We start from the raw sequence: 20,511 nt of genomic DNA on the forward strand, positions 1-20,511 counted from the left end.
ATAATACAGTTTTTCAATTGAAAAATAAATATGGCATTCCAGGTGCTAAAAAGCCATGAAATGTCTCCTTTGGTGTTCAGTAAATTGATGAGAGAGAAAGTTTTTAATTAGCCAACTCCAGGAAAAGGAAACATTTTTCTTTTGTTAATTGTTTGTGCTATGATGGTCTGACTTTTGAAAAAAAAAGCAAAGTATTTCCACAACTACTGCCAAAAATATATACTTTTTTTCTCATCATTTAATTAGGCAAGTAGAAATGCTTTCTTTTGTATGAAGCTTACTGAATAATGTTTCTATGGGTTACACTTTCACTTTTAATTGATTCATGTCAGTCTGGAACAGTGTCCAGCTGCAATGGAGGGCAAGGTGTTAGAAATTTGTTTCCCTGCTTGTCTTTGGAGAAAATGAGAACACAGCGTTGTTTTCATGGCAGTCCTCACAAAAAGAGCAGCAGTGTAATTACAGTGCTGGTTCCCATCTTGTCAGTCTCCCAAACAAGTCTGTTATTAATGAAGCAGCTCAGAACCGTTGCAGAAATGAAAGGAAAATGCGTTTGCATCTCACTGAAAGCAGTTCCCACAACAGGTATTGTTTGATAAAAATTTTTCCAGAGCTTATTTTCTGGTTTTTTTTCCCCTTCTCTCACTTTCAATGACATCCATCCAGCTGCTGAGGTACAGCAACACCCTTCACAGCAAACCCAGCCTCAACTCTGCAAGTACCTCTCCCTCCCAGAGCGCATTGATGGGAGTGGGGATGAGGCAGCTCTACCTGCATGCCCAGGGTGATGGGCACAGCCCAGGGACACAGCCAGCCACCAATGCAGGGGGCACAGGAGGTGTGGCAGTCACTGAGAGGCACTGGGAAATCAGTCTCATACACAGGAGGCAGCTCCTGGGCTGGAGTAGCACAAGGCACCTCAGGCAGGACCATGACCAGGATAGGAGTACAAGGGGGCAGTGGCTCTTCTCCTCCCCACCCTCACACCCTTCTTCCATCATTCTGCATCCAATGGAGCCACACCACCCCCTTAAGCTCTTGGCATGACTCACTCCTGCTCCCAAGCTTTTACACTAAAAGGGTGACCTGAATGAATAATTTCCAGCAGAAAAAGAGCTGATCAACACAGCCTCTCCTTCTGCTCATGCAGTCTCATGAACAGCTTGTGCTTTTGTCCAAATGTGTGTATCATTAAAAACTAAATACTCCACATGGCTGAAGATAGGGATATGTTGAAGTGTTTGATTGAATCAGAGACCTTTGGGGTACTATCTTCTCAATCAATGCATGTTTGTCTGCAGACTGAAACCAGAGCACTCACGTGTCTAAACACTGAGCTGTGAGGCCCTGTATGACAAGCCCCATCTGAGAAAACATGCATGACAAACAGGTTCTGAGAGCTGATCCCAACCAGAAGAAATTCTGCATTTGTGGAGCATGAAGTCACAATCTCTGTCCTGCTCTGGGGCTCCACATATGGCCTCAAATACCCAGGCTAGAGAGGGGCTGTGGATCTGTGCTGACCCACCACTGTGTGATATGCAGGGGTTGGAAAAGGCAGAGCAGAGCTGGGAGTCCATTAACAGGGCTCATGCTTGAAGCATGACTTCCACACAGACTTACACTGCCTTCTTCAGCTGATCTGTGCACTCATGTGCAGCTCTAACATGCAAGGGGGTTGTGCAAGCACAACCATTTGCTCTGCACCACAAGGCCTTGCAATACCTGGGTGAGACAGACCTCGCTGCTGGGCGGAGTGGTCTTTTCTGTAATGACAGCCTGAATCAAATACTAAGAAACACAGAGAACACAGCAGTGTTACATCCAAAACTCAGCCTAGAGATATGCAAATAAAAACAGTACTTCAAAAGGCTTGAAATGAGCAGCATCCAAAATGAGTGATATTATAAACTGGGTTTAAAAAACAGCAATTTTCAGGAGCATTGGTTTACATGAAGCACATGCGTAACTGGCTTCGAAATTCAGCTGAAGTCAAGTCTCCCTGGAAAGAAAATTGTGTAGTTTCACTCCTTGGCTGTTTGACAGGTTCAGGAAGGGTAGCTACCCACACTGCAGCAGGAGAGCACATATTTTTTTCCCAATAATACAGTAGGCACATGCTGACCAAGAAAATAGTTGTGAAGAACAGAGTTCCTACACAAAAAACAGGGCTCACCCAACTGCAGCTCTTGCAATTCACAATTAAAGGCACCACATGGTCAAAGTTACTGGCACTGGCACTGGCACTGGGGAAAACCTCAGAATTAACAAAAGTTTCCTTCTTTCTTCCTCTGGTGCCCATCCGAGGAGAGTAGGCAATTCCACAGACAGTTTGAGGGGACAAAGAGAGTGTCAGGGCCAGTGTCCCTGTCTCAGCACGTCAGCCCTTACTGGCCATGGCTCTGTCAGCTACTGCTGAGCACATAATGATTTTGCACTGAAAGGCTAAACCAGCCGTTGCTCTGGACTGAACAACCACAACTCTTAACTCATTCCTTTATTAAATGCTTTGCCATTCCTTGAGAATGAGAGGGTCTATAGAAAAATCACATTGTCCTGTATTCCACTGGTAAACAATATCTTATATATATATATATATATATTAAACTGTTCTGTAATAGTCTTCTGTTCTTTCCAAGCTGTGACAGGACTTTGAATTATTTGCTCTATCAGCAACTGCTGCAGTAAATTCCCCAGTTATGCCGTGCATGGCAGGCTTGCGGAAACACCCGTGACAATGAAGCGAGCAGAGAACTCATACATGACGGAATCCACTCAGCAGACTGGTTTTTGGGGACAGTTGGGCCTCAACAAACAATCCTTTCTTCTCAGTCTATAGAGGAGCTGCACTGGGGCCTACTTTGGCCATTAGTCTAAGGAAAGCCTTTGTTGAACATATAGCTGCTTCTCACATTGAAAGAATAAATCACATTCTTATTCTGGGTATGTCTCCACTGCATTCACTGATGTGAATGTTGTTCCATGGCTGAAAAACAGGGTAAACAGCGTGCCCTGTGCAGCTCTGAGCTGCTGTGGCTACATCACTGCCTGAACAACCTCATTTACAGCCAGTCTGGATGTGCCTGTAAGAGCAGCAGCCCTGGCAGAGATCTGTTCTTCAGACAGCATACCCTGTCTTTTCAAGAATATTTCATTCTTCAGGCTGGATTACCAGGATTTGAACCACTTTGGAACCCACTTTGCCTGGGAAGGAGAAGAGAAAATCCTATCTTTTCTATGTGCCTAGCAAAGCAAAACACAAACTAGGCAAGCTTCAGGAATGGTTCTGAATCTATAGTGGTTTTTTAGGGTTATGCAGATATATGCTAATTTCTCAGGCACACATCCTAGAAGTACATGTATAGTGCATGTTCCCCTTCTAATACTTAAAATCCAGCAGTTCCTAACTGCTTCAATGTAGAGCAATTCAATATTCATTCACCTTCACAATCATACACTGCTCTCCACTCTTCAATGTGCTTCATCTTTTACTATTAACTTATATTTATGTCCATCATATCCCAGAAAGAAAAGGGAAGCTCCAGGTTTCAGCAGACCATAGGGACCTCTGCTGACAGCTTCTATAGAGTCGGTCATTGCTGGGTGAATACAAGTGGTCTTGCATCATACCTGAGCCTCAGTTATTGCAAATTAAGTTTTCTGTTTGATAGAGTGAGTCTGATGATCCATCACTACTCTGGTGGAAAGGTTCCCATTTCCAGGAAGGATGTTACAGCTTCATATCAGCTTTTGATTGACTCCTAACATTAAAAAAAAATAGCAGTTGTTAGTCCATGTACAGACAGAATTCTGCATTTTTACATTTTAACAGGAGTTTATTTGTCTCTGACAAAAAAAAAAAAAAAAATATAAAAATCCTGTGTCCATTCTATCCCCCATTTCAGTTAGCACTTTTCCATGAAGTGTTATATTAGAGAAGAGGACCATGGCTGAAGCAAAATGGGAGCTCCTGGTTAAACAGGGAACCTCTTGGGAAGCACCAGTCTCTGAAGGGCTCTTACAGTTTTAGTTCAGAACTACAGCATGCAAATTTCTGGGTTATGATACCATATAAGTATATATATATATATATATATATATGTGTGTGTGTGTTTATATACAAATATTTGTATACTCCTCTGCAGAGATGTAAATTTAAATAAATTTAAAAAAAACAAAACAAAACAACAAACACAGAAAACCCCAACCAAACCCAAAAATCAAGTAACTCCTCTGATGACACAATCCCTTCTGCTATACATGTTTTCAAACAGGATAAATGGTAGACACAGAAGTATATATAGCAAAGTAGTGTTTACTAGTGTTTACTCCCTCTCTCCACACAGAATTTACTTGTGTTGTTGGGGAATCACTGCAGGAAAATTTCCAATAACTAGAGTTATAACCACCTCTAAATTAAAATTTCTATTTTTAAGTTTTTCTGCCTTCCTTTGTTATTTATTGCAATTGAGCTGCCTTGCAAAAAGATTATTTATCATTATTTGCAAAGAAAATAGCTCACTGTAAATGCTAATGTTAAATGTCTATGTTTTTAAAACCTTAGATACACTAACCCTTTAAATTATTGTTTCAATTGTTTCTTCCTCTTGCTGCCATTAGTGAAATACTTTATATATGCAATTGCTCCCGATTTGTGTAAAGAATTCCAAATAAATACAGTGGCCATTGATTTCTCTTAGTTCATCCCCTTTGTTCTTGCATCTCAAAAGAGTTCAGCTAACCTGGTAGCATTTATCCTGCCTATTCCCTTCGGAATTATCTCTGTCTCAATGAGATGACCTCCTAATTTCCTCTGTTTTATAGACCTGCTTTCTCTAACTTTAACAAATAACTAAGGTCTCTCTGCCCTTGTACCATACTAGTAGTGATTATGAATTTTCTGATTGTACAATAACTTTTTTAAAAGATAATTAAAACCAGAGACTGGTCTTCTGAGCATTATCATGATACTGTCATGCCTCACCAGTATCAGACTACATGAAGCCTCTGTATTTGCATTTCACACCTTGCTCTGATTCCTTTTGCTATTTTTCTTTTCTTTTCTCTTTTTTTCTTTTCTTTTCTCTTTTTTTCTTTTCTTTTCTTTTCTTTTCTTTTCTTTTCTTTTCTTTTCTTTTCTTTTCTTTTCTTTTCTTTTCTTTTCTTCTCTTTTCTTCTCTTTTCTTCTCTTTTCTTCTCTTTTCTTCTCTTTTCTTCTCTTTTCTTCTCTTTTCTTCTCTTTTCTTCTCTTTTCTTCTCTTTTCTTCTCTTTTCTTCTCTTTTCTTCTCTTTTCTTCTCTTTTCCTGAGAACTCTTACTGCTCTCCATTGGTCTGGGCTGTCTTTGAGAGCATTTTATATATTCTTTACCTGATTGCAAGCTCATGGTTTTTCCTATTCTCCCAAGTCCAGTTCATTGTGTTTAAACACCCTGACTCAAGCAGAGTGAGGATGTGGCCTCTCACCACTGCTCCTCCACATCAGCCTCACCTTGGTCTCATTTTGGCACCCTTCTCTCTACTGCAAACTTGAAAACAGCCCACAGTACACAAGGATAATGGAAACTGCTGTGTACAGAACTATTCTCTTGTAACCACAGACTATCCAAACCACATGTCATGACTTAAAATCTGCCAAAAACTCACTGTCCAGGACTATACTTCAAGTCTTTAGGCATTTCCAGCCAAGCACTCTTTCCAATAACATGGTCAGCATGTTCACGTCTCCTTCTGAGTGTTTCAGTTTCTCACAGAAATCTGGGTCAATTTTTAAGGTCCTAATTTTTGTCAGTATTCAGAGTCTATATTAACTCCTTTTTCTGTTCCGGTGTCTCTTTGTATTATCCTTATCTTCATCAAGAAAACTGACTCAAAGAATTTAACATCTGAAAGATATATTTCTCTCAACCAAAGGTAGGTTACCTTTGCAATGTCTCAAACTCAGCTGCATTCTCCAGTGACCTCATTTCTTGTGTATTCAGAAAATCTCCTATTTATCTTAGCCTTCACACAGACTTCTTTTATTTTCTTCCTTTTACTTACACTTTCCCCTTTGTTCTGTAATCTTTCAATCTTCCCCACCTGCTTTACCTTACAGATGATTGATATATGCATTTAAGCAGTTTCAACTGCTATTTTATTTAACCCAAATAAATATCCACACTGGATGGCAGGTAGAATTCTCTAGCTACAAAACTTCAGCTTTGAAAATCTCCTATTTTATTTTCCATCCATACCCTTCCATGATCCCCTCATGCTTTTCACAGCTTTTCTTTCTTCTTGCACTTTTTGATTTCACTATAAACCTAGCTTGGTTATAACACTTCATATCAAAATATTCTCCCATTCTTACATCTCTAGTCATGCTATATTTATTATGCACACCCATGAAAAGGGTTGTTCCCTTTCTAGTCCAACCTTTTAAATTGTGCAAAGAAGCAATATTATAGCATTCAATCTGTGATTTGAGTTACACACCCAGACTGATTTAAAGCTAGATGGTAATTCAGGTATGTTGTGTGTTTAAAGGTCTCTGTGTGAAATAAAAAGAAATCTATAATGTTACCCTCAGGATTTCAAGCAATGATATTCCAAGTCTGAAAGAGAGAGAATAAAGAAACTGGAAAAGGATACACACCACTGACCAATCAATTGAAAAGTACAGTAAATGGAAAACAGAAGCCTCCCTGGATTTGCCTTATGGGCTGACAGCAGTGGCTTTGTATAAAAAGACAGAGCACTTATGATCCACTTTCTACTTGAGACATTATAAATTAGTTTTTCTGAAGGCATAATCCACCGTAACAGATTCTAAGGTGGTGTGGAAAAATCCCACCACTCCTTGATATAAACACTAAATGATGCCCTGTCTGTCATGGATCCCATGTCTCTTTGCTCAGGCAAAGCCTGTCTCTGGAAAACTCAAAAGTTATTGAAATGCACCAACATTTATTGCAAAACTGAAGCGCACTGAGGATGACTGCAACCTTTATTAAGACTCAGGAGACTTTGGTTAGGCCTCACAGTAGACAAGTTACAAAAGGCTTCTGTCTTTGTGCTACTAAGTGCAGGAAAGAAACCTCCTGCAGGCTTTGAATGAAGATGAGAGGAACTCCCCTATACCCTGATTTCCAGCAGGAATCCTGATCCCCTGCTCCTTCCCAACACACAGTGCTGCACCACAGGCAGCCAGCTCCATCTCCTTCCACAGACACAAAGTTCACCTCTTTACTTCTGGACCCCAAATAGATCTTGGGGACCTATTTAGTGAAAACTCCTACGTAAGAGAGAAACTATCTGGGGCAGGATTCCCGAGTTCCTATTACACGGCTGGAAAACCACAGAAATCCCAAAACAATAAAGCAGAATCCCGTAGTGTCAGACCATAGTGATAGACAGAGAGATCTCTCAGAGGATCAGTTGTTTTAGAGCTGGGTGGTGATGCAGGGAGCACTCTCTAACACCTTTTTAAATATCTATAACACTGTTCATTTCTCCTGTACTTCTAATTTTCTCTCATCTCCAGGAGTATAATAGTGGCATCTCTCTTAATATATTAGGTTTTATAACAATGTCAAAGAATTGTCAGCAAAAGGAAACGGAATTGGACACTAGGAGAAAAAAAAGGGAAGTCAAACTGGCCAGTCAGCCTTCCTATCTCCTATCGTCCTATCTCCTATCTTCCTATCTCCTTCAAAAACTTCATTTGGAAACATGGTGGAGAACAAAAGAAGTGGCAACCTGTGCCACTCCACACTCATTAGCACTGCTCTCCAGAGAGCAGCATGGTTAAGCTCATCATTTCTCTAAAATACTAATCATGATTATTTTCAGTAGGATTCCTTGCATAAGGAAGACCATAGGAAACTTTACAAGTTCAGTTCTAAAAGGCAGTAAGTGAAATACTCTCCTGTACAACATTTTTCTCAAACAAGTTGAACTTATTTTACAAACCCACAACTCACCTTCCTTGTAGAGGGACACTTCAGGCTGTAAAGTAAACAGGCAAATATTAAATGAGGTGACTCAAATATTTACACAAGCAAAACCACTCTTATTTTGTCAGAAAACAAATAAAGTTGGCTGAGTTTTATAAACCATCACACTTCACTTTGTTTTTCTACCGCTTTTTCATGGCCCAAACTTGAAAGGCAAGTCAACCTTGGTGACTGCTGAGGTGGCACACAACTGCTCAGGTCTGTCCCACCATCCTCAGGACTTCATTAGGTCAGGACATGCAGACCAAATCCTCTGCAGGGACTGGGGGCAACAGGAAGAGATGCATTAAAACTGCGTGGTGGGCATTGATTTGGATAAAGATCACCAGAACCTCAGACTTGCCTCTCATTCTTGCAGAACATAAAAATGCTTTGTTCCTAAGTTCAAAATATATAAAAATGTAATAAGGTAGCTTTTGTTTATATTACAGACATTGAAAAGTCCTACCACAACATCTCAGTCACGTCACTGTTTTGCTAGAAGGGTTCTCAGAAGGTGGAAAGAGACAAAGGAAAGATAAAATCTAATGGACAGGATAAACACCTTCCTCAGAAATAATGCAAAAATTATACAGGGACTATAAAAAACCTACTTAGTTTTAATGACAGCTTTATTTCAGAACAAATCAGGCTTCATTGAAATGTTTAGCTTAATTATTTTAGCACTTTTTGTGTACAACTTAAGTGATATAACTTGATAGGGAAGACATTGACTGGAGACTAGAAGGAGATAGCTCTGTTCCAAAATGAGGCATGTAAAGGTTGTATGAATGTTTGGTGGATAGTGCCCTAATTCATTACAGAATGGGATTTGTATACTTACACAGTGAAAAGCTTGGATTAGGCACACAACATAATTTCCATTATGTTAATGTTGCTTTAAAATATATTGCACAGAGTGCTGCAACAATCAAATTATCAATTATAATGTCTACTCAGAGTAGAAAAGTGTTGCAAACAGAGGGCTGATTACTGCTTCAGTACTTCCAATCTGCATACTCATTGTTTAGTACAGGGAAAACAAATTATCTTGTGTTGGCCCTAGTTCAAATTTAATTAAATGAGTGCAAAGCAATTATAATAAAGTACAATAGTATAGTAATGAAAGGAAAATAACTCATTAACCTATTAATCTTTATTTATGTTCCTCTCAAATAAGTATGTAATTTCTTTATCACTGCATCCCATAAGAAATAGCAGCTCTCACTGCTCATGGTCTGCTTTAGTGGGGCTTATTTTGCTAAAGATCATTGTATGACTTCACTGTTACTATTTATATAGATTTTATTTAATGTGTCTGATTTTTCTCCTCTCCCTTACACAGTGTATTTTAAAACCCTTTCCCACATATCTGTGATGTAGATTATAAACCTGTTCGCACCCCCCATTTTCTTTTAACACTTGTCAGCTCTGAAAGGTAAACCTCTCTAGGAGCATTGCTATGCTTCTGTCATTGCATAAGGGAGGGAGCACTCCCAGAACATCTGCTCAAAAAGAAGCTCTTACATTAAGACATAAGATGAAAGCGTATTATTTTTAAGAGGACCTGACACAGCTATTGCTTTACAATCTTTATGGGTATAGCAACATAGCCCATATTTTCAAATGTGATTTTTTGATTCTTCATTGCGACATTTATCTAGGCTGCTGGGCTGTTTTGTGATTCTGACAAATCTCAAGTTTAAGGAAAACCAATATTTTTAGATGATTAGTCAAATATTACACTCTGGTGTACTTTAATTGTGCTTGCTGTATGCTAGTTCTCATTATTACCTTATCTCTCCAGAGCTGGTTTTGTTTTCAATGACATCTTACATTCTAGTGTGTACATTTAATGTCACACACCAGTGCTTAGCTTATTGCAGCCAGTCGGGGTTGACTCTGTCCTTTCACTAAGCTGAGCCACTAACAAAAAAAAAAGAGAAAAAAAAATACAAAGCACAAAAACTACACCAAACTATCACCAAAACGATGCCATAAAGATGTAGCAAGATTATGAGCAAAAATACATTTCAAAAATTTTTAATAAATAGCAGTTTTGCTGTTTTTAGATTGAGGAAGATAATAAAATTGATTCATTTTTTCCACTAAATGAAATTAAGTAGAGGTGGTACTGTACCATAAACAGAGATTGAATACTGTCCTGGAGAGTGGGACAATTGGTAACTGCTATATAAACTATAAGAAAAATCAAATTAGAAGTACCACAGATTTAAAATACAGTTTTCACTTCTGCATAGACAGGTTTAATCACTGGCACTTACTGAAGAACAGAGGTACCTGCATGAAATATTTAATCAACAGAAATATAATTCTGAATACGCATAAAGGATGAATGAAGGCTGCATTTGAAAACTGGGAAACAAAACTTTCACAACAGAGTTTATAGTGTCAGATGTCCCGAGGCTTCTTCCTTTCCATGCATGGACCCTTGTACAGGCAGGATCCAATCTCACTGCCTTATAGGATTCAAGCAGAATAGGTTCCAAAAAGTTATTAACAGATTCTCTGAGAGGATTGTAGAGGTGCAAATTTACAGCTCAGATGGCTGAGAAACATACAAGTTCACCATATCTTTCCTCTTCACACATAGCAAAAAACTTCTGCCTTGCAGAGTGTATTTCTGGTTTCACAATCTGCTGCTGAGAACTCTGTTAGCAAGAAATGGAACTCTTTAATCATAATGACACTTAATGAGTCACTCTATTCTTTGCACATTTTTAACACTCAGTTCTTTATTTCACACTTACTGCTCAATTCTTGCTTTTATTTTATTGCAGCACTAGTACTGCATTAACACAAGCAGGCACAGAGCTGTGTGTAGCCCTGTTGTGTGCTATGGGACAACTGGCATTGTTCGTGGTGACATTGCCACTGACCTGCTGGAGAGCAATCAAGAAGTGCAGAGGCATCACCAATAGGTGGCACATTCGCTTTTTGCAGAGTATAATGCCATCATTCTTTTTGTTTGTTTTTGTTTGTTTGTTTGCTTTGACAATGAATCATGTTTTAATTACAGTATTTCAACTTGTGAAGTAACTAAATCATTAAAAGAAGAAGAAAGACAAATAAATAAATTTCACTATGTACAGCCATTAGAATCTCATATGAATTGTCATCTTTTTCTGTCCAGAGTTAAATACTTGTCATCAAGCTAAATCAATGTTTATTCTCTGTGTACAGCAACCACTAGAGGGAAGTTTGACACTCACATTGCAAGTTCACAACAATATGCTAAACTGCAGGGAAATGTAGATCAGAAATCTGCAGTAATTAAAAAAGACCATCCTGCCAAACTCACGACTTCTCACCATCTTTCCAGATTACTGAGTGAGATGATTTCTATCTGACTTAATAAAAGTCTAAATCCTGCTGCCAGTTGAGCTTTGTCCGGCTTCCTGATACATAAAATGAAGCAATGAAGCTGCAGTGAGCCGAGGAAGAGAATATAAAGCGTGCTCAATAATGAAGACAAATATAAAATAGAATTGCCTGAGATGAGACAAGACTTCACAGTCACTGGACTTTTTGAGCCCTAGGACAGTTACACAAGGAAACACTCTTCCTGTCTTACTCCTGCCTGCAGATCACTGGCTAAATGTGATATTTGGTGAAAATATCCAACTTGAAAATATACAGTGATGTCTTCTGTGTGCACCAAGACTGTATGGCTAACTGCCCTTGATGTTTCCTCCTGCGTGTTTCTTGTTTTTATTTAAGTGAACTGTTGCTGTCTGTGCACCACAGGGAGATGGAATTTTGAAAAAGCATCAGTCTCCCTTTGCCATGGGTACAGTGCACACCATCCATGAAATTTTCCCTTAATGCAAGCATAGTTTCACTCAAGTCCATAACCATAAAGATACCTGCCAGGACATCAGACATGTTTCAGGATGCTTGGTGGGGGTGGGCAAGGGGAGCTACAATTAATGCATGATGACCTCCCCAGTTTGATCTTTTGTACACCCGCCTCTTTAGCCAGAGGGAATATTTTAACCCTAATTGATTTAACCTATGCATCATACACAATCTCATAATAACACAAGCTTTTGTACCACAGCATCACACACAACTCCTGTAGTAAATAAAAGCAATGCCATGGATTCTGCAAACTCCTTAAAACTGTAGTTTGTATGAGTGTGGATATTTTCATGTATAAGCACACATCTGTCACAAGCAGAAAATATATATAACACATCATTTTTCCATAACTGAGTCTAAATGTACTTCTACTGATCTTCAGAACACTGGAAGAGTGCAGATTCAAAATAATGAAAAAGATAATCTATCTTCTAGAAGAAAGAAACGAATGCACTGCACATTGCTTGTCACAAAGAATGTATTTAATCCATGGTCTTATTTATAGCATCGAAATGTTTTTGACATAGCAAGGAGAGTAAAAAGTCAACAAACATGGGACAAAGACTAAAGAAAACTGCACTCAAATTAACTCAAGCAGTACTTAAAGAGACACTGATCGTGTAAGAATATATAAAGCATACATATGCTTATAATGTTAAATATGTTATTTATTACACTGACACTCCTATTGTGCTCCGTAACATCCCATTCACCTGTTTTACTCTAACACCTACCAGTGTAAATCAGTGGGTTTTTCCATTGACAAAAATGTCATTTCTGTGGCATACAACTGATTCAAGTGGAGAATTTGACCCTATTTCTGAAAACCTTCCATTAAATAAGTAATTAGTGTACACAGGTGTTGTTTTTCCCTAGTAATTGATGTGGAAGTCTAACCATTTCAAAAGCCTGGCCATTTGCTTGACAGACAAGAATTTATTTTCCTCAGTAATGAGCACAATTTCATATGGATGGGCTTTTTTTTCCTCCCCAAAGTAGAAAGACCATCTAGATTTTAGCATATAATCTTCCTCATGACAAAATCTCAAATGGCCCTTAAAGATCTTCTGCAAATCCAGTGAGTTTATGCAAGACACTGTAACTAGTCCTACTGGAAGGCATCACCTTGGGCACTGGAATACATGCATACCTGAAGATCTGGAAATGAGAATAACTGGAGATTGCTGCCCTCCTCATTCACACTGGAAAACTTCCAGGAACCCATAGGTAGTTCAAGACAAAATGACCAAAAAGCGTTTCTTCGTGTTTATGACTTGACAATATTTTACACAACAGCTCTCCCTCCACAGGGGATGGGACCAGCCTTATAGAAGTGATCCCGCTTTGGCCACAGCTCTTGCAGCAGAGAATCAGTACTTTTGTCCATCATAAGAGTTATCCTTTGTAGGTTAATTCCCAGCATGAAAACGAGGCATGTCTAGTTTAAAATGAGATTTCAAGATCAGTGTATTAATTGATTGTGAAAGGACTATAAGTCTCCACTGCAATGCTTAAAATGAGCTCAAAAACTTTAAATGATCCTAAAATACTTCATGGAAATAGAGCACCATGTCAATGCTTTCATAAGTACACTGCAAACCCTGCATCTGGAATAGTCCATAAGTTTTATTCTGTTCAATATTCTACATATCAAAGAACATCATACACATGACAATAGGATGAACATGGACATCAAGACCTAAACTTCCAAGGACTGGTTAGAATTTACCAGCCTCACCAAATAATTAGCTCTAGAAAAAAATCCTTATTTACAAAGTGTGATTCCTCTGTTTAATGGTGACAGAGAATTCAGTATGTAGTCCAGATGGCTGGTTGCACAGATAACAAATCCAGCATGGCTTTTTGGTGCTATGGGCAGGCTGACTGGCTCACACTGTGATAGACAGATAGAATGATAGACAGACAAACAATGACCTTCTCTTTTTCACAGTAGTTTGCTGATAATACACATGATTTTTTTTAAAATCCAGCTATGCATAGACCTCAGTCAGTTACAGAACTGCTACAGAAGACATGGGAAAACATCAGCAGAGTTTCATTTTAGGTTTACAACTTCAGATGTTTCTGTTGTCCCCTTAGGAAAGAGAAGGGCAAGGACTGAGTTCGAAAACCTATTCAATAATAGATCTTAAGCTCTTAGCTAGAGCAGGACAATTCTGGGCTAGCACAGTGATTCCCCAACAGCTGGTATACACACTTTGTAGTACTACAAGCTTTTGGCAGAGAAACTCAACTAACACTGGATTCTATTCCCAGTGCTGTCTTTCCCCAACTTTTAACCCAGGGCAATTTAGCTAACTTCTGTCTGTTCCTGGTTAGCCATCTGGTAAATAGATAATATAATTGCATCCTTTATAGGCTTATTGTGGGGCTTAATTATTGAAAGTCTTTAAGATAAGTCAAAGTTCTTGGTGAAGAGTTGTGCAAAGCATTAATAAATAATAATGGGGGCAGCACTAAGATGAAGGGAAGATTAAAGCTGAATTGTTGCATAAAAGAAATGTGCCCAGCTGAGGCAAGAGAAATATAGGCAAGTGATTAATTGACATGATGTGAAAAGGAAGGGAGCAAAATCACTCAACTAATTGCACTAGAAAATGTAGAGAAGGAAAATGGGCTAAGTTGAAATGACAAAAAAAGTAAACTTGGACAAATGGGAAAGGACAGACCTGGCAAAACAGAGTAAGTTATGTGTCACTGGAGAGGTGTCAAGATTGGACTGAGCCAGGAAGCTTAAACTGACTGGAAGGAGAACTTCTCTGTGCTTTACAATTCATGTTTCATTCTGTTCCAGTTCGCTCATTTCTTTAGAGTGTGGCTTACACAGATTGTCCTAATGGATGGCACTGCCACGGGGCTCGTGCCCTGTTCCGTCTCATGTGAAGTGGGCGGCTCCTCAGGGAGCTGACAGCTTCTCCTGAACGTGTGGCATTTCTAGGACAGACATCTGCACAGGCATCTCCATAACAGCCTAAGGGGAGCACTGTTGACTCCCTTCACCAGCCTGATCATGTGCAAATTACATCATCTGCACTACCTTCATTTCCTAAGCATAATTGCCCTAAGTGATCCATTGATTGCTATCTGACACTCAGCTTTTCTGTTCTCATTCCCCAGATGTTCCTGGATTTGTCATGACTCTCAACTCCATTTTATCAGTGATGTGACAACGCATATTTGAAAGGACGTGGTCATATGCAAAGAAAGAATTATATCAGATAAGTACAATAGAGAACCATCCTGTTTAAATAGCATTATCACAAATTTAATAGTTTGCAAATTAAACACAATTAGCTTACTGTTTATTCAGCTTTCATTGGAAAAGTTGTTTTAAATGCTAGATTTCATTATTGTAAAGGCCATGCACTTTAGATAGCATGGCAGCAAACAAAACCTTGTCCCTTCATTTTTTGAAGCACCCTAATCTTTTGGGGGGAGAATAATAAATATTGACTTATATAGTGGGATTTTTTTCTGCAAGTCCTTCTTTGAACTGGAAATTTTTGAAAAAAATTATAAAACCACTAACTGTATCTTCTGCTTGTTTCATACGGTTTTAAGGGACAGTCCAATGGGGGTGGAAGGGAGGCATGTGGACAAAAGGTCTTGTCTAACAATGTCAATGGGCTCTTCTCCCCTACGGTACAAAGATAACCTTTGGCTTTCCAGAATATTTTAACCATGCTGATGAACACCCCTCAAAAAACAAGGAGTCATTAGGTAATTAGGTCATTTTTCATCATAAAGAAAAATACCAACCAGAAGAAAGAGAAAAGATGGTAGAAGGAGGACTTTCTTGTTATTTTCCATGTTGCTGAGTTCATAGCGCACACTCTGAGGTATCTGAGCAGTAAGTTTTGGAAAACCATTTGGCCTCCTCATTTGTTGCTAAACACTGGGTCCTGCTCAATCTTGCTCTTGGAAACACGAATTATTCAGAAAAAAATCCATGCCTTTTAGCAATAAAATATTAAGTACGAACATTGAGCTTACCTTCTGTCACTCCACTACTCATTTGCCAGGTACTGATAATGAAGGTGTACAACTTCCAATAAAACTTCATTCCAGCTTTCATGTTTTTCTCTAAAAAGAAACCAGGTGAATCCTTGATCTGTCAAAGACAAATGTTATTTTGTTTTAGTCTGTCTGACCAGTCCATCAATTGCAGTCATTCATCTGCTGTGGAAAAGTGAACAGAGCACCATGAATTTGCTAACATTGCATCTGCCATTACATTTTTCTTTGATAGTAAGTGAGGCATAATAAACCTTGATCTTTTCTTGTATGCTGCATTTTGTTTGAAAAGTATGATTCACTGGATAATACATGCTGTTCCTCTCCAGAATCACATTCTACAGTCAAAACAATTTTCTTCTTTGGATTTAACAAAAAACACTATTTATTGTTCTTAAAAAGTAATAATATAATGGAGAAAACTCGGTGTGAAAATTTTAGGCCCACGTTTTCAGTGCTGACACTTGCTGAGTGACGCATCAGAGAAAGAGGGCCCATTATCACCGTAAGAACTCAAAAAAATTCTTTCTGAATTCCAGTAAATATCTTCCTTTCCAACAGCTTATTTGAGATATATGAATGTATTGAAATTCTGTGTTCTTTGTGAGTGAAAGTGTTTGCATTTTCATTCAGCAAATAATCTGTAACCCCCAATAACATTAGGATTATTTTTCTTTTGAGTGCTCCATGGAAGTCATTTGAACACTTATGTCACAACTTTTCAGCCTAAAAGCTACACTGGTGATCATTTACACACACACAAAATTGATCACTTAGGGGCTGGAAAAGTATTCTTAGACCTTTCAGTGCCTGATGCAAAGGAGTTTTCCTAAAAGAACAATTTCAGTAAGCCTGCCTCACAAATAGGATGTACTGCTGAGCTGCATGTTTCCTGTGACATACTCATGACTCACCTTCTCCTATTGTGCTTCTTCCAGAAGAACAAAAAAGCAAGGACAGCAACATTCAGTTGTCTTTCACTCAAAGATACAAATCTATGAACTGTATCACAGATTTCTTTCTTTTCAGATGTTCATTTACATTGTATTTAGAAGCTTTCCCCTACAATCTGGGTAAGATTTTTCACTTTTTTAAGAAAGAACACAAAAGAAAGAGGAGAGGGCCCAAACAAACATATATAGAAATAAGCCTACACGTGGGTGTAATCCAATTCAAAGAACAGGTTTCAGCTTGTGCTTACTGCTGTGTCTCACCTGAAGGTAATGGATTCATAGACTCTTATGAACCCAACCCAGTATCTCATCTGTGCACAGGTGAACTGACATTAATTAAATAAAATTGCAACAGAAAATAGCCATAATTCCCCTATTAAATATCTTTTGCCTGTATATATGCAAGTCAATGTGAAGATTACTTTGATTGCACTGCTCTTTCCAATGCTGAGATGCATGTGAAAAAAAAATTAAAATAATAAGAGATAGGTTTCTCTCACCGCAACACTGAGATTACTTTAAAAAATAAGTGAATGGAAACGTTGCTGTATGATGAAATATTAATTTATGTTTATATATATATTATTATTATACTCCCTGTGTTGTTTTCTTGTCTTGACCAGTAGAAAATTAGAATCTATTACACAAAAACATAACTTACTATAAGGACATAAAACAAGTGTGTACATGACAAGCTGAGTAATGCAATGTATAATTACCATGTATAATAAAAATTAATACATCTTCTATGCTTCATGGAGGAAACAGTTTTTCAACATCATGCTAGCAATTTCTTGCCCTCAAAAAAATTGTCTCATTGAATGTATACATTCTCTAGAGGGAGACTTTAGCTGTATTTATAAGTATACAATGAAACACAATATTCTTAATTGATTTGAATCAGGAAAAATGTTTGGAACAGCTTAGCTCACACAGTAGGTACATTGTGAAGCAACTTCCAGTTATTAAAAACCTGAAACATAATGAGAATTTAAACAGTAACAGAAGATTGTACACGCAAGCTTTGTTTGCTCAGTTAATATTAAAATTCTTTCATGCAACCACAGTAAGATACTTCAGGTTTTCTTTTATATATCACAAACTGGTGAACTCTTTACCCTCTAATGTAACTTTGTATCATCAGAGCAACAGCAAGAACAAGAGAGAAAATCATCTTTATAAGCTGAAGGCCCCATCTGCCTTATATTTCCAAATTACTATGAATATTGTTATGTAGCTTTCATTTTATGGCAGCACCAAGGAAATCAAACTCTGAATCAGTATTCCCTTCTACAATGACAAATACAAACAACAGAGAAGCAATCCTTGCTCCAAAGCCATTATATCTAATCAAATTATTAAAAATAGTAATATTGATCATTATGGTCTGTCTGTGAGGCTGCATTTAAATTCATCAGCAGATGCCACATCAAGCAGTACACAGTCATAAATTGATACCTAATCTGCTCGAGGACATGGGACCAACACTTTTGATCCACAGCTAAGGGACTGTGACTGCAATGAACAGTACTCGAGAAAAATTAATTCACAGAATGTTTTGGCTTGGGCCTGACTCCTGTGGAGTAAATGCAAAACATAAATATTCTCTTGCAGGAGGACACAGCTAAGACAGTCTTTAATTTTAAGGTAGACGAACTTGAATTACCTTAGACTGCTACTGAGTTCCTAGAAAAGGCTGGATCTGTTTAGAATATTAATCAGAGCTTGTGCATTTTCTGAATTCCATCAGGTCTGCAGAGTTTTACTTTAATAATATCATTATCATTAAATTTCACTGAAAAAAAAAAGAGAAACAAAGGGATATTTATATTCATTTATATCTTAAAATAAGCTGTTGCTACCTAAGTTTCACAATTATATGCACTTTTTTTGAGTCACCTTAACTGCATAGCCACAGAGTATGTGAACTATGTATATGCATATATGTAATTATGGAAATATATATGTATATACATGTAATTATGTAGAATTGCACGTTTCATCTTGCTTGTGTAGTTCTAAGGCTTTGATTCAGTTTCAAATTTTTTTTGGTTTTTTTTGTGTAAAGATTTAAATTCATTTCTCACCATCAATATTCAATATTTCCTTAAACAACACTTTTCCTTTATTTTCTAGACTTTTCACATATAAAGGGTCAGCCATTATCCATTCTCCCTTCAATAACTGCAAGGTACCTCTCATGGGTTAATACAACCTTTCACCTAAGCTAGCAGAAATGCTATATAAAACATCCAGCATACATCAGTTTGGAAAATTCTAAAAAATACAAATGGTTTTCTGTAAATTTAAAAGTTGAGAATCTTTTCTAAGCTTAGAGGGAAATACAGTCATAAAACCAAGGAAGGTTCATCGTTGTATTGACATCTGTACTTATGTTCTTACCAAGAACAGGTCAAATAATCATTTCTCGGAATTAGACTGTGGTGAGTTCAGATAAAGAAATTAGACCATGTAGCTCAAAACGCTAACCAGTAACAATGATTTCTGGAATCTGTCTCCTGTGGAAGCAAGCACTGGTGTTTCAAATCCATGATTACTTTAGCTCTGAGTTACTTGTACCACAGTGTGAGTTGGTCTGTTTCTCAACAGCTCTGGGAAGCTGAGAGAGTAGGCCTATAAAACTATACTCCATGGATTTCATATGAGTCTAAATGTGTGTAAACAACAGAACTTACAACTAATTGCCTTTTAGATAAAGCTGACTTAAGCAATTGAGATAACAGAATCCTACAATACTCTGGCTGCAACATACTAAAAATGTGAATTAATAAGTTAGCTGATATTGAGCTCCAGATGTTTCTTACTCTGGAAATGTTCCTTAAGTGATGATAAGCAGATTTACATACTTAACTAATATGCTTATTTAAAGAAAATTTCCAGATCCAGACTAGCATCCAGATTTCTTACTTGGCTTCAGATCAAAAGACATACTGTCAAGAAGGACGGCATCCAGGAAAACCTTTTCAACATCTGCTTAGAACTAAACAACAGATACTTGATTTTCTGCAAATTTAATTTCAGGCAAAATTTTACTTTAGCCAATAATTTTTATATCCTCAAGACAGCCTGACCTAGTCATTTTACATATTCAAATCTCAGAATGCAGCTCATGCACTGGAAAGACAGCAGTTGTTACAGAGAAACTCTATTAGTTTGTAGTTCACATTTAAGATTGCTATAAGCAATTTCATTTAGAGTGAGACAAGGGCTTTTTTGGAAGCAAAGCCCTTCCCTCACCAATCATATCAGTGATCTAAAGAAGCAGGTTCAAAACCAATTGTATCTTATTTGTAATCTAAAAATACTTAAGTTCCAGCATGAAAATTTAAGCTCTACTGTTTCAAAAGGCTGAGGAATAGAAAATAACTTAATATTATTCAGTCATAGGTGGTGTTCTTTGAAATTCTTATGAGAAATGCTTATTGTCACGTTTAAGACATGATAAGAAAAGACCAAATCCAAGCAAAAACTTAAAAGAAAATACTTGGAGGAACCGTTACTATTCCAAGTTTCTTCCTAGCACCAATATACTGAGAAGGAACGTGTATATTCCAGGGCAGAGTAAAAAGAACCAGACAGTAAATACAAAATATGGACTTCATTCTCAAAGTAAATTATTTTAGAAGAAAAATGAAAGGAAAAAAAA

At 37.7% G+C, this 20,511-nt stretch overlaps 2 long non-coding RNA genes across 3 annotated transcripts; one reads left to right on the forward strand and one right to left on the reverse strand.

The window, feature by feature from the left end:
- Nucleotides 1-1,159: 1,159 nt before the first annotated feature.
- Nucleotides 1,160-18,635, reverse strand: LOC111934605 (uncharacterized). 2 transcript variants are annotated; one of them, XR_015275380.1, is made up of 6 exons: nucleotides 18,511-18,635; nucleotides 15,871-15,988; nucleotides 9,769-9,900; nucleotides 7,963-7,987; nucleotides 2,177-3,761; nucleotides 1,160-2,002 (listed from the first exon to the last, which is right to left on the reverse strand). It is a non-coding gene; the product is annotated as an uncharacterized LOC111934605 (long non-coding RNA). The 2 variants fall into 2 exon arrangements; XR_015275379.1 differs by having other exon boundaries at nucleotides 1,160-3,761.
- LOC147650846 (uncharacterized) lies at nucleotides 5,835-15,864 on the forward strand. Its single transcript, XR_015275382.1, has 2 exons — nucleotides 5,835-5,911; nucleotides 14,995-15,864. It is a non-coding gene; the product is annotated as an uncharacterized LOC147650846 (long non-coding RNA).
- Nucleotides 18,636-20,511: the final 1,876 nt, after the last annotated feature.

This window comes from Cyanistes caeruleus, chromosome 12 (assembly GCF_971803275.1).
Source record: "Cyanistes caeruleus chromosome 12, bCyaCae1.hap1.1, whole genome shotgun sequence".
NCBI classification, from domain to species: domain Eukaryota; kingdom Metazoa; phylum Chordata; class Aves; order Passeriformes; family Paridae; genus Cyanistes; species Cyanistes caeruleus.